This window comes from Rhopalosiphum padi, unplaced genomic scaffold (genome assembly GCF_020882245.1).
Source record: "Rhopalosiphum padi isolate XX-2018 unplaced genomic scaffold, ASM2088224v1 scaffold1, whole genome shotgun sequence".
In the NCBI taxonomy this organism is placed as follows: domain Eukaryota; kingdom Metazoa; phylum Arthropoda; class Insecta; order Hemiptera; family Aphididae; genus Rhopalosiphum; species Rhopalosiphum padi.
In genome coordinates this window covers 6910776-6923694 of record NW_026869996.1, presented here as the reverse complement: position 1 = coordinate 6923694, position 12919 = coordinate 6910776, and the positions used below count along the sequence as shown (strand labels likewise).

At 27.7% G+C, this 12919-nt stretch overlaps 3 long non-coding RNA genes across 3 annotated transcripts; all 3 read right to left on the bottom strand.

The window, feature by feature from the left end:
* Positions 1 to 942: 942 nt before the first annotated feature.
* Positions 943 to 2657, bottom strand: LOC132931408 (uncharacterized). Its single transcript, XR_009662597.1, has 3 exons — positions 2445 to 2657; positions 1666 to 1766; positions 943 to 1160 (listed from the first exon to the last, which is right to left on the bottom strand). It is a non-coding gene; the product is annotated as an uncharacterized LOC132931408 (long non-coding RNA).
* A 2215-nt stretch (positions 2658 to 4872) lies between these two features.
* On the bottom strand, positions 4873 to 6587 carry LOC132931409 (uncharacterized). The gene is made up of 3 exons (XR_009662598.1): positions 6375 to 6587; positions 5596 to 5696; positions 4873 to 5090 (listed from the first exon to the last, which is right to left on the bottom strand). It is a non-coding gene; the product is annotated as an uncharacterized LOC132931409 (long non-coding RNA).
* A 2215-nt stretch (positions 6588 to 8802) lies between these two features.
* LOC132931400 (uncharacterized) lies at positions 8803 to 10517 on the bottom strand. The gene is made up of 3 exons (XR_009662590.1): positions 10305 to 10517; positions 9526 to 9626; positions 8803 to 9020 (listed from the first exon to the last, which is right to left on the bottom strand). It is a non-coding gene; the product is annotated as an uncharacterized LOC132931400 (long non-coding RNA).
* Positions 10518 to 12919: the final 2402 nt, after the last annotated feature.

The following is a 12919-nucleotide window of genomic DNA, read 5'->3' as shown; positions in this document are numbered from 1 at the left end:
GTTTCAATTATCTATAAGTAGCTTAAAAAATGTCAAAATATTTTGAAAATTTAATCGCAAATAGATAACGCTAACATAAACGTTTGTTGAAAATTTCAAGTATTTACAATGAGTCGTTTTTGAGTTACAGCAAAATCAAAAAATCGATTTTGTCTTTTCAAAGAGGGGCTGAAGTCAAAAACGAAGCATTATTACTACTCCAAAAAGTGATGACGGACACAAAAATAATACAAACATCATTGTAAAATCAATACATTCATCACTCCGTTCAGAATCTAAAAATATTAATTTGTATTATTCGTCAAAATTAACTTGTAAAATCATATTTTATAGTTTTTATGAAGTAAAAATATCAGGTTAAATGAAACATGTGCAAGTTAAAAATTATAAATTATAATCATTTTCGTAATCGAGTAGTCAAGGATCAAGACACTTACTTGTGTTAACTTCGGGCATAAAATATGAACAATTCGTTTATAATATCAAAAATCTTTATTAAATGAACAACAACTACACCCAATAGCTAAGTAAAAACAACCATCAGTTATGTTAAAAGGCCGTCCGGCGAACGGCACACAACCAACTAGTTTTACTCCGAGGCGATCGGGCATCGGCCGACGGATGTCGTCACCACTACCGCCCTCTGTCGGTGCATACATTTAATAATTTTGAGTGTTTTATAAGCAGTTTAAAATGGGAATTTGTCAAAATTATCATATAAAAACATGTATCATAGTGTATTCAAAATACCAGGTTAAATGAAACACGTGAAAGATAATAATGGTAAATTTCTTAAACTATTGTTCAAGCTTCTAAACATTAACTTAATATTTGAGTGTTTTATAAATGTTTTATAATGATCATTTAAATATAGTAAAAATAAAATATATTTATAGCATAGGTAAATTTTAAGAATAAACAATACAAGCTAAAGGTGTTTACTATTATTTTATTCAGATATTTAACAAATCTCAATTGTTTCACAGCTATTAATTTAGTATCAATTATATTCAATAACCATTGCACGCACATTGCATAAATCCAATATTATTATCAGTATCTTCTAGTCCATTTTCAACATAGGATGTTGATACTTTCCTTGGTGGTAGAAATGTGAATTCGTGTCACAGCGTTCCTTGATTGATCTGATATACTGCCAACTGAAAAAATGTAGTAAGTTAATAATGTATAACGGTTGGAGAATAACTTGAGAATATAGTGTTTTACAGGCAGTTCAAAGTATGAATTTGTAATATTAGTCAATATTATCATATAAAAAACATGTTTTATAGTGTTAATGAAGTATCAGCTTAAATGACAAATATGGATGTTAGTAATGGTAAATAACAATCATGTACTAAATCTAATTGTCTAGGTTTCACGAAACTAACTTGATAATTGAGATTTTTATGAGCAGCTAAAAATATGAATTTGTAATATGAGTCAAAATTATGATATATAAGCACGTTTTATAGTGTTTATTATTAAGTATGAGCCTAAATGAAATATATGGAAGTTAATAATGGTAAATAAGAACCATTTACTTAATATAATGGTTAGGGTATTATGACACTACCTTTTTGTAACACTACTATTAATTGAATACCAATTACATTCAATACCCATTACACGCACGTTGCATAAAACCATTAATATTAGCAGTACCTTCTATTCCATTTTCAACGGAAGATGTTGTAACTTTCCCAAGCGATAGAAATGTTAATTCATGGTCTCAGCATGCCTCGAGTGATCTGCTATACTGCCATCTAAAACACAAAGTAGTCAGTTAAATATGTATAATGGTTAAAGAAATAATTATAATGCTTAGCAACAAAAGAGATAGTACAAATCTACCAGAATGTTTTGTTGAGTTTTAATGTAAAACAAAATAGAAGTAAAGAATACACTTGTACATTAACATAAAATTGCTGATTTTCAATATTAAAATAATAAGAGTTTGTAATACTTGTATACATTATACAATAAGAATCATTGTCATAATCTAGTAGTCAAGGTTTCTAGACACTAACATGAGAATTGAGTGTTTTATAAGCAGTTAAAAATATGACTTTGTAATATTTGTTAAAATTACCATGTAAAATCATTTTTTATAGTGTTTATGAAGTATCAGCTTAAATGACAAATATGGACGTTAGTAATGGTAAATAAGAATCATTTACTTAATCTAATTGTCTGGGTTTCATGACACTAACTTGATAATTGAGATTTTTATGAGCAGCTAAAAATATGAATTTGTAATATGAGTCAAAATTATGATATATAAGCACGTTTTATAGTGTTTATTATTAAGTATGAGCCTAAATGAAAAATATGGAAGTTAATAATGGTAAATAAGAACCATTTACTTAATATAATGGTTAGGGTTTTATGACACTACCTTTTTGTAACACTACTATTAATTTAATATCAATTAAATTCAATACCCATTACACGCACGTTGCACAAAACCATTAATATTAGCAGTGTCGTCTAGTACATTTTCAACGTAGGATGTTGATATTTTGCATAGTGGTAGAAATGTGAATTCATGTCTCAGCATATTCTATTGAATGATCTGCTGTACTGCCATCTAAAAATAAAAAATAGTCAGTTAAATATGTATAGTGTTTGGAGAATAACTTGAGAATACAGTGTTTTACAAGCAGTTCAAAGTATGACTTTGTAATGTTTGTTTAAATTATCATATCAAAATTATGATATTAAATCATTTTTTATTGTGTGTATGAAGCATCACCTTAAATGTAATATTTGAAAGTCAATTATGGAAAATTAGAATCATTTGCTTATAATCTAATGGTCAGGGTTTCATGACACTGACTTTTTGTTACACTACTATTAATTTAATATCAATTAAATTCAATACCCATTACACGCACGTTGCACAAAACCGTTATTATTAGCAGTATCGTCTAGTACATTTTCAACGTAGGATATTGATATTTAGCATAGTGGTAGAAATGTGAATTCATGTCTCAGCATGTATTGAATGATCTGCTGTACTGCCATCTAAAAAAAAAATAGTAAGTTAAATATGTATAATGGTTGGAGGATAAAATGTCGCTACTAGACACCGTAAGGAGGACAACAATTTTTATATAACAACTATTACGTGGACAACACTGAATAATTTTGAAATGGAAACAGTCAAAACATAAACTAACAGACAAACTTCATTTTTATTACAAAATTCTTGAAAACAATTTACAGTTGAAACTCAAATACAAATACGAATGTAAAACTGGAAAATTAAATGAAATATAGACATAATATATAAACAGACGATAAGAAATAATAATTATGATAAGCCATAAAAGATAGTACCTACAATTATACCAGAATGTTTTGTAGAATATAAATGTACCTATTATAAGTGTGACTAAAGAATACATTTGTACAACTGAAAATTTGCTCCTTTTCAATATGAAAAAAGTGGGTATCGCTCCGCTGTATAGTAGAGATGGAGAGTAGGTCACTGGTCACTTTAATGGATGTGTTAAATTTGAATGCAACGACGGGTAGCATTGTATACGAAAAACGATTCTGAACGGAGATGATATGTCAGTCAATGATAATTAATTGGACATATTATATTATTACCTATATTTAAATTGTAATATATCGTTATTTTACGCGATTTCGTAAAAAATTATATTTCATACGCACATAAAATGTTTTCTATATTGACAATGGATTTTTTTTTTTTACGGTTACTTGAAGGAAAACTTATGGATAACCTAGTATTGGATTTTTGAACCTTAAGTATAAATCACAAAGATTTTATGAATTTTCAACTTCAAAATTCTTTGCAAATTTTCGTGATTTTGATATATTTTCTAAACATTTGAACTCTAAATGCTTATAAACAAAAATTGTGACTAACGATTTTTGATTTATTTTTTACTACGATAAGTTTCAATTATCTATAAGTAGCTTAAAAAATGTCAAAATATTTTGAAAATTTAATCGCAAATAGATAACGCTAACATAAACGTTTGTTGAAAATTTCAAGTATTTACAATGAGTCGTTTTTGAGTTACAGCAAAATCAAAAAATCGATTTTGTCTTTTCAAAGAGGGGCTGAAGTCAAAAACGAAGCATTATTACTACTCCAAAAAGTGATGACGGACACAAAAATAATACAAACATCATTGTAAAATCAATACATTCATCACTCCGTTCAGAATCTAAAAATATTAATTTGTATTATTCGTCAAAATTAACTTGTAAAATCATATTTTATAGTTTTTATGAAGTAAAAATATCAGGTTAAATGAAACATGTGCAAGTTAAAAATTATAAATTATAATCATTTTCGTAATCGAGTAGTCAAGGATCAAGACACTTACTTGTGTTAACTTCGGGCATAAAATATGAACAATTCGTTTATAATATCAAAAATCTTTATTAAATGAACAACAACTACACCCAATAGCTAAGTAAAAACAACCATCAGTTATGTTAAAAGGCCGTCCGGCGAACGGCACACAACCAACTAGTTTTACTCCGAGGCGATCGGGCATCGGCCGACGGATGTCGTCACCACTACCGCCCTCTGTCGGTGCATACATTTAATAATTTTGAGTGTTTTATAAGCAGTTTAAAATGGGAATTTGTCAAAATTATCATATAAAAACATGTATCATAGTGTATTCAAAATACCAGGTTAAATGAAACACGTGAAAGATAATAATGGTAAATTTCTTAAACTATTGTTCAAGCTTCTAAACATTAACTTAATATTTGAGTGTTTTATAAATGTTTTATAATGATCATTTAAATATAGTAAAAATAAAATATATTTATAGCATAGGTAAATTTTAAGAATAAACAATACAAGCTAAAGGTGTTTACTATTATTTTATTCAGATATTTAACAAATCTCAATTGTTTCACAGCTATTAATTTAGTATCAATTATATTCAATAACCATTGCACGCACATTGCATAAATCCAATATTATTATCAGTATCTTCTAGTCCATTTTCAACATAGGATGTTGATACTTTCCTTGGTGGTAGAAATGTGAATTCGTGTCACAGCGTTCCTTGATTGATCTGATATACTGCCAACTGAAAAAATGTAGTAAGTTAATAATGTATAACGGTTGGAGAATAACTTGAGAATATAGTGTTTTACAGGCAGTTCAAAGTATGAATTTGTAATATTAGTCAATATTATCATATAAAAAACATGTTTTATAGTGTTAATGAAGTATCAGCTTAAATGACAAATATGGATGTTAGTAATGGTAAATAACAATCATGTACTAAATCTAATTGTCTAGGTTTCACGAAACTAACTTGATAATTGAGATTTTTATGAGCAGCTAAAAATATGAATTTGTAATATGAGTCAAAATTATGATATATAAGCACGTTTTATAGTGTTTATTATTAAGTATGAGCCTAAATGAAATATATGGAAGTTAATAATGGTAAATAAGAACCATTTACTTAATATAATGGTTAGGGTATTATGACACTACCTTTTTGTAACACTACTATTAATTGAATACCAATTACATTCAATACCCATTACACGCACGTTGCATAAAACCATTAATATTAGCAGTACCTTCTATTCCATTTTCAACGGAAGATGTTGTAACTTTCCCAAGCGATAGAAATGTTAATTCATGGTCTCAGCATGCCTCGAGTGATCTGCTATACTGCCATCTAAAACACAAAGTAGTCAGTTAAATATGTATAATGGTTAAAGAAATAATTATAATGCTTAGCAACAAAAGAGATAGTACAAATCTACCAGAATGTTTTGTTGAGTTTTAATGTAAAACAAAATAGAAGTAAAGAATACACTTGTACATTAACATAAAATTGCTGATTTTCAATATTAAAATAATAAGAGTTTGTAATACTTGTATACATTATACAATAAGAATCATTGTCATAATCTAGTAGTCAAGGTTTCTAGACACTAACATGAGAATTGAGTGTTTTATAAGCAGTTAAAAATATGACTTTGTAATATTTGTTAAAATTACCATGTAAAATCATTTTTTATAGTGTTTATGAAGTATCAGCTTAAATGACAAATATGGACGTTAGTAATGGTAAATAAGAATCATTTACTTAATCTAATTGTCTGGGTTTCATGACACTAACTTGATAATTGAGATTTTTATGAGCAGCTAAAAATATGAATTTGTAATATGAGTCAAAATTATGATATATAAGCACGTTTTATAGTGTTTATTATTAAGTATGAGCCTAAATGAAAAATATGGAAGTTAATAATGGTAAATAAGAACCATTTACTTAATATAATGGTTAGGGTTTTATGACACTACCTTTTTGTAACACTACTATTAATTTAATATCAATTAAATTCAATACCCATTACACGCACGTTGCACAAAACCATTAATATTAGCAGTGTCGTCTAGTACATTTTCAACGTAGGATGTTGATATTTTGCATAGTGGTAGAAATGTGAATTCATGTCTCAGCATATTCTATTGAATGATCTGCTGTACTGCCATCTAAAAATAAAAAATAGTCAGTTAAATATGTATAGTGTTTGGAGAATAACTTGAGAATACAGTGTTTTACAAGCAGTTCAAAGTATGACTTTGTAATGTTTGTTTAAATTATCATATCAAAATTATGATATTAAATCATTTTTTATTGTGTGTATGAAGCATCACCTTAAATGTAATATTTGAAAGTCAATTATGGAAAATTAGAATCATTTGCTTATAATCTAATGGTCAGGGTTTCATGACACTGACTTTTTGTTACACTACTATTAATTTAATATCAATTAAATTCAATACCCATTACACGCACGTTGCACAAAACCGTTATTATTAGCAGTATCGTCTAGTACATTTTCAACGTAGGATATTGATATTTAGCATAGTGGTAGAAATGTGAATTCATGTCTCAGCATGTATTGAATGATCTGCTGTACTGCCATCTAAAAAAAAAATAGTAAGTTAAATATGTATAATGGTTGGAGGATAAAATGTCGCTACTAGACACCGTAAGGAGGACAACAATTTTTATATAACAACTATTACGTGGACAACACTGAATAATTTTGAAATGGAAACAGTCAAAACATAAACTAACAGACAAACTTCATTTTTATTACAAAATTCTTGAAAACAATTTACAGTTGAAACTCAAATACAAATACGAATGTAAAACTGGAAAATTAAATGAAATATAGACATAATATATAAACAGACGATAAGAAATAATAATTATGATAAGCCATAAAAGATAGTACCTACAAATATACCAGAATGTTTTGTAGAATATAAATGTACCTATTATAAGTGTGACTAAAGAATACATTTGTACAACTGAAAATTTGCTCCTTTTCAATATGAAAAAAGTGGGTATCGCTCCGCTGTATAGTAGAGATGGAGAGTAGGTCACTGGTCACTTTAATGGATGTGTTAAATTTGAATGCAACGACGGGTAGCATTGTATACGAAAAACGATTCTGAACGGAGATGATATGTCAGTCAATGATAATTAATTGGACATATTATATTATTACCTATATTTAAATTGTAATATATCGTTATTTTACGCGATTTCGTAAAAAATTATATTTCATACGCACATAAAATGTTTTCTATATTGACAATGGATTTTTTTTTTTTACGGTTACTTGAAGGAAAACTTATGGATAACCTAGTATTGGATTTTTGAACCTTAAGTATAAATCACAAAGATTTTATGAATTTTCAACTTCAAAATTCTTTGCAAATTTTCGTGATTTTGATATATTTTCTAAACATTTGAACTCTAAATGCTTATAAACAAAAATTGTGACTAACGATTTTTGATTTATTTTTTACTACGATAAGTTTCAATTATCTATAAGTAGCTTAAAAAATGTCAAAATATTTTGAAAATTTAATCGCAAATAGATAACGCTAACATAAACGTTTGTTGAAAATTTCAAGTATTTACAATGAGTCGTTTTTGAGTTACAGCAAAATCAAAAAATCGATTTTGTCTTTTCAAAGAGGGGCTGAAGTCAAAAACGAAGCATTATTACTACTCCAAAAAGTGATGACGGACACAAAAATAATACAAACATCATTGTAAAATCAATACATTCATCACTCCGTTCAGAATCTAAAAATATTAATTTGTATTATTCGTCAAAATTAACTTGTAAAATCATATTTTATAGTTTTTATGAAGTAAAAATATCAGGTTAAATGAAACATGTGCAAGTTAAAAATTATAAATTATAATCATTTTCGTAATCGAGTAGTCAAGGATCAAGACACTTACTTGTGTTAACTTCGGGCATAAAATATGAACAATTCGTTTATAATATCAAAAATCTTTATTAAATGAACAACAACTACACCCAATAGCTAAGTAAAAACAACCATCAGTTATGTTAAAAGGCCGTCCGGCGAACGGCACACAACCAACTAGTTTTACTCCGAGGCGATCGGGCATCGGCCGACGGATGTCGTCACCACTACCGCCCTCTGTCGGTGCATACATTTAATAATTTTGAGTGTTTTATAAGCAGTTTAAAATGGGAATTTGTCAAAATTATCATATAAAAACATGTATCATAGTGTATTCAAAATACCAGGTTAAATGAAACACGTGAAAGATAATAATGGTAAATTTCTTAAACTATTGTTCAAGCTTCTAAACATTAACTTAATATTTGAGTGTTTTATAAATGTTTTATAATGATCATTTAAATATAGTAAAAATAAAATATATTTATAGCATAGGTAAATTTTAAGAATAAACAATACAAGCTAAAGGTGTTTACTATTATTTTATTCAGATATTTAACAAATCTCAATTGTTTCACAGCTATTAATTTAGTATCAATTATATTCAATAACCATTGCACGCACATTGCATAAATCCAATATTATTATCAGTATCTTCTAGTCCATTTTCAACATAGGATGTTGATACTTTCCTTGGTGGTAGAAATGTGAATTCGTGTCACAGCGTTCCTTGATTGATCTGATATACTGCCAACTGAAAAAATGTAGTAAGTTAATAATGTATAACGGTTGGAGAATAACTTGAGAATATAGTGTTTTACAGGCAGTTCAAAGTATGAATTTGTAATATTAGTCAATATTATCATATAAAAAACATGTTTTATAGTGTTAATGAAGTATCAGCTTAAATGACAAATATGGATGTTAGTAATGGTAAATAACAATCATGTACTAAATCTAATTGTCTAGGTTTCACGAAACTAACTTGATAATTGAGATTTTTATGAGCAGCTAAAAATATGAATTTGTAATATGAGTCAAAATTATGATATATAAGCACGTTTTATAGTGTTTATTATTAAGTATGAGCCTAAATGAAATATATGGAAGTTAATAATGGTAAATAAGAACCATTTACTTAATATAATGGTTAGGGTATTATGACACTACCTTTTTGTAACACTACTATTAATTGAATACCAATTACATTCAATACCCATTACACGCACGTTGCATAAAACCATTAATATTAGCAGTACCTTCTATTCCATTTTCAACGGAAGATGTTGTAACTTTCCCAAGCGATAGAAATGTTAATTCATGGTCTCAGCATGCCTCGAGTGATCTGCTATACTGCCATCTAAAACACAAAGTAGTCAGTTAAATATGTATAATGGTTAAAGAAATAATTATAATGCTTAGCAACAAAAGAGATAGTACAAATCTACCAGAATGTTTTGTTGAGTTTTAATGTAAAACAAAATAGAAGTAAAGAATACACTTGTACATTAACATAAAATTGCTGATTTTCAATATTAAAATAATAAGAGTTTGTAATACTTGTATACATTATACAATAAGAATCATTGTCATAATCTAGTAGTCAAGGTTTCTAGACACTAACATGAGAATTGAGTGTTTTATAAGCAGTTAAAAATATGACTTTGTAATATTTGTTAAAATTACCATGTAAAATCATTTTTTATAGTGTTTATGAAGTATCAGCTTAAATGACAAATATGGACGTTAGTAATGGTAAATAAGAATCATTTACTTAATCTAATTGTCTGGGTTTCATGACACTAACTTGATAATTGAGATTTTTATGAGCAGCTAAAAATATGAATTTGTAATATGAGTCAAAATTATGATATATAAGCACGTTTTATAGTGTTTATTATTAAGTATGAGCCTAAATGAAAAATATGGAAGTTAATAATGGTAAATAAGAACCATTTACTTAATATAATGGTTAGGGTTTTATGACACTACCTTTTTGTAACACTACTATTAATTTAATATCAATTAAATTCAATACCCATTACACGCACGTTGCACAAAACCATTAATATTAGCAGTGTCGTCTAGTACATTTTCAACGTAGGATGTTGATATTTTGCATAGTGGTAGAAATGTGAATTCATGTCTCAGCATATTCTATTGAATGATCTGCTGTACTGCCATCTAAAAATAAAAAATAGTCAGTTAAATATGTATAGTGTTTGGAGAATAACTTGAGAATACAGTGTTTTACAAGCAGTTCAAAGTATGACTTTGTAATGTTTGTTTAAATTATCATATCAAAATTATGATATTAAATCATTTTTTATTGTGTGTATGAAGCATCACCTTAAATGTAATATTTGAAAGTCAATTATGGAAAATTAGAATCATTTGCTTATAATCTAATGGTCAGGGTTTCATGACACTGACTTTTTGTTACACTACTATTAATTTAATATCAATTAAATTCAATACCCATTACACGCACGTTGCACAAAACCGTTATTATTAGCAGTATCGTCTAGTACATTTTCAACGTAGGATATTGATATTTAGCATAGTGGTAGAAATGTGAATTCATGTCTCAGCATGTATTGAATGATCTGCTGTACTGCCATCTAAAAAAAAAATAGTAAGTTAAATATGTATAATGGTTGGAGGATAAAATGTCGCTACTAGACACCGTAAGGAGGACAACAATTTTTATATAACAACTATTACGTGGACAACACTGAATAATTTTGAAATGGAAACAGTCAAAACATAAACTAACAGACAAACTTCATTTTTATTACAAAATTCTTGAAAACAATTTACAGTTGAAACTCAAATACAAATACGAATGTAAAACTGGAAAATTAAATGAAATATAGACATAATATATAAACAGACGATAAGAAATAATAATTATGATAAGCCATAAAAGATAGTACCTACAAATATACCAGAATGTTTTGTAGAATATAAATGTACCTATTATAAGTGTGACTAAAGAATACATTTGTACAACTGAAAATTTGCTCCTTTTCAATATGAAAAAAGTGGGTATCGCTCCGCTGTATAGTCGAGATGGAGAGTAGGTCACTGGTCACTTTAATGGATGTGTTAAATTTGAATGCAACGACGGGTAGCATTGTATACGAAAAACGATTCTGAACGGAGATGATTTGTCAGTCAATGATAATTAGTTGGACATATTATATTATTACCTATATTTAAATTGTAATATATCGTTATTTTACGCGATTTCGTAAAAAATTATATTTCATACGCACATAAAATGTTTTCTATATTGACAATGGATTTTTTTTTTTTACGGTTACTTGAAGGAAAACTTATGGATAACCTAGTATTGGATTTTTGAACCTTAAGTATAAATCACAAAGATTTTATGAATTTTCAACTTCAAAATTCTTTGCAAATTTTCGTGATTTTGATATATTTTCTAAACATTTGAACTCTAAATGCTTATAAACAAAAATTGTGACTAACGATTTTTGATTTATTTTTTACTACGATAAGTTTCAATTATCTATAAGTAGCTTAAAAAATGTCAAAATATTTTGAAAATTTAATCGCAAATAGATAACGCTAACATAAACGTTTGTTGAAAATTTCAAGTATTTACAATGAGTCGTTTTTGAGTTACAGCAAAATCAAAAAATCGATTTTGTCTTTTCAAAGAGGGGCTGAAGTCAAAAACGAAGCATTATTACTACTCCAAAAAGTGATGACGGACACAAAAATAATACAAACATCATTGTAAAATCAATACATTCATCACTCCGTTCAGAATCTAAAAATATTAATTTGTATTATTCGTCAAAATTAACTTGTAAAATCATATTTTATAGTTTTTATGAAGTAAAAATATCAGGTTAAATGAAACATGTGCAAGTTAAAAATTATAAATTATAATCATTTTCGTAATCGAGTAGTCAAGGATCAAGACACTTACTTGTGTTAACTTCGGGCATAAAATATGAACAATTCGTTTATAATATCAAAAATCTTTATTAAATGAACAACAACTACACCCAATAGCTAAGTAAAAACAACCATCAGTTATGTTAAAAGGCCGTCCGGCGAACGGCACACAACCAACTAGTTTTACTCCGAGGCGATCGGGCATCGGCCGACGGATGTCGTCACCACTACCGCCCTCTGTCGGTGCATACATTTAATAATTTTGAGTGTTTTATAAGCAGTTTAAAATGGGAATTTGTCAAAATTATCATATAAAAACATGTATCATAGTGTATTCAAAATACCAGGTTAAATGAAACACGTGAAAGATAATAATGGTAAATTTCTTAAACTATTGTTCAAGCTTCTAAACATTAACTTAATATTTGAGTGTTTTATAAATGTTTTATAATGATCATTTAAATATAGTAAAAATAAAATATATTTATAGCATAGGTAAATTTTAAGAATAAACAATACAAGCTAAAGGTGTTTACTATTATTTTATTCAGATATTTAACAAATCTCAATTGTTTCACAGCTATTAATTTAGTATCAATTATATTCAATAACCATTGCACGCACATTGCATAAATCCAATATTATTATCAGTATCTTCTAGTCCATTTTCAACATAGGATGTTGATACTTTCCTTGGTGGTAGAAATGTGAATTCGTGTCACA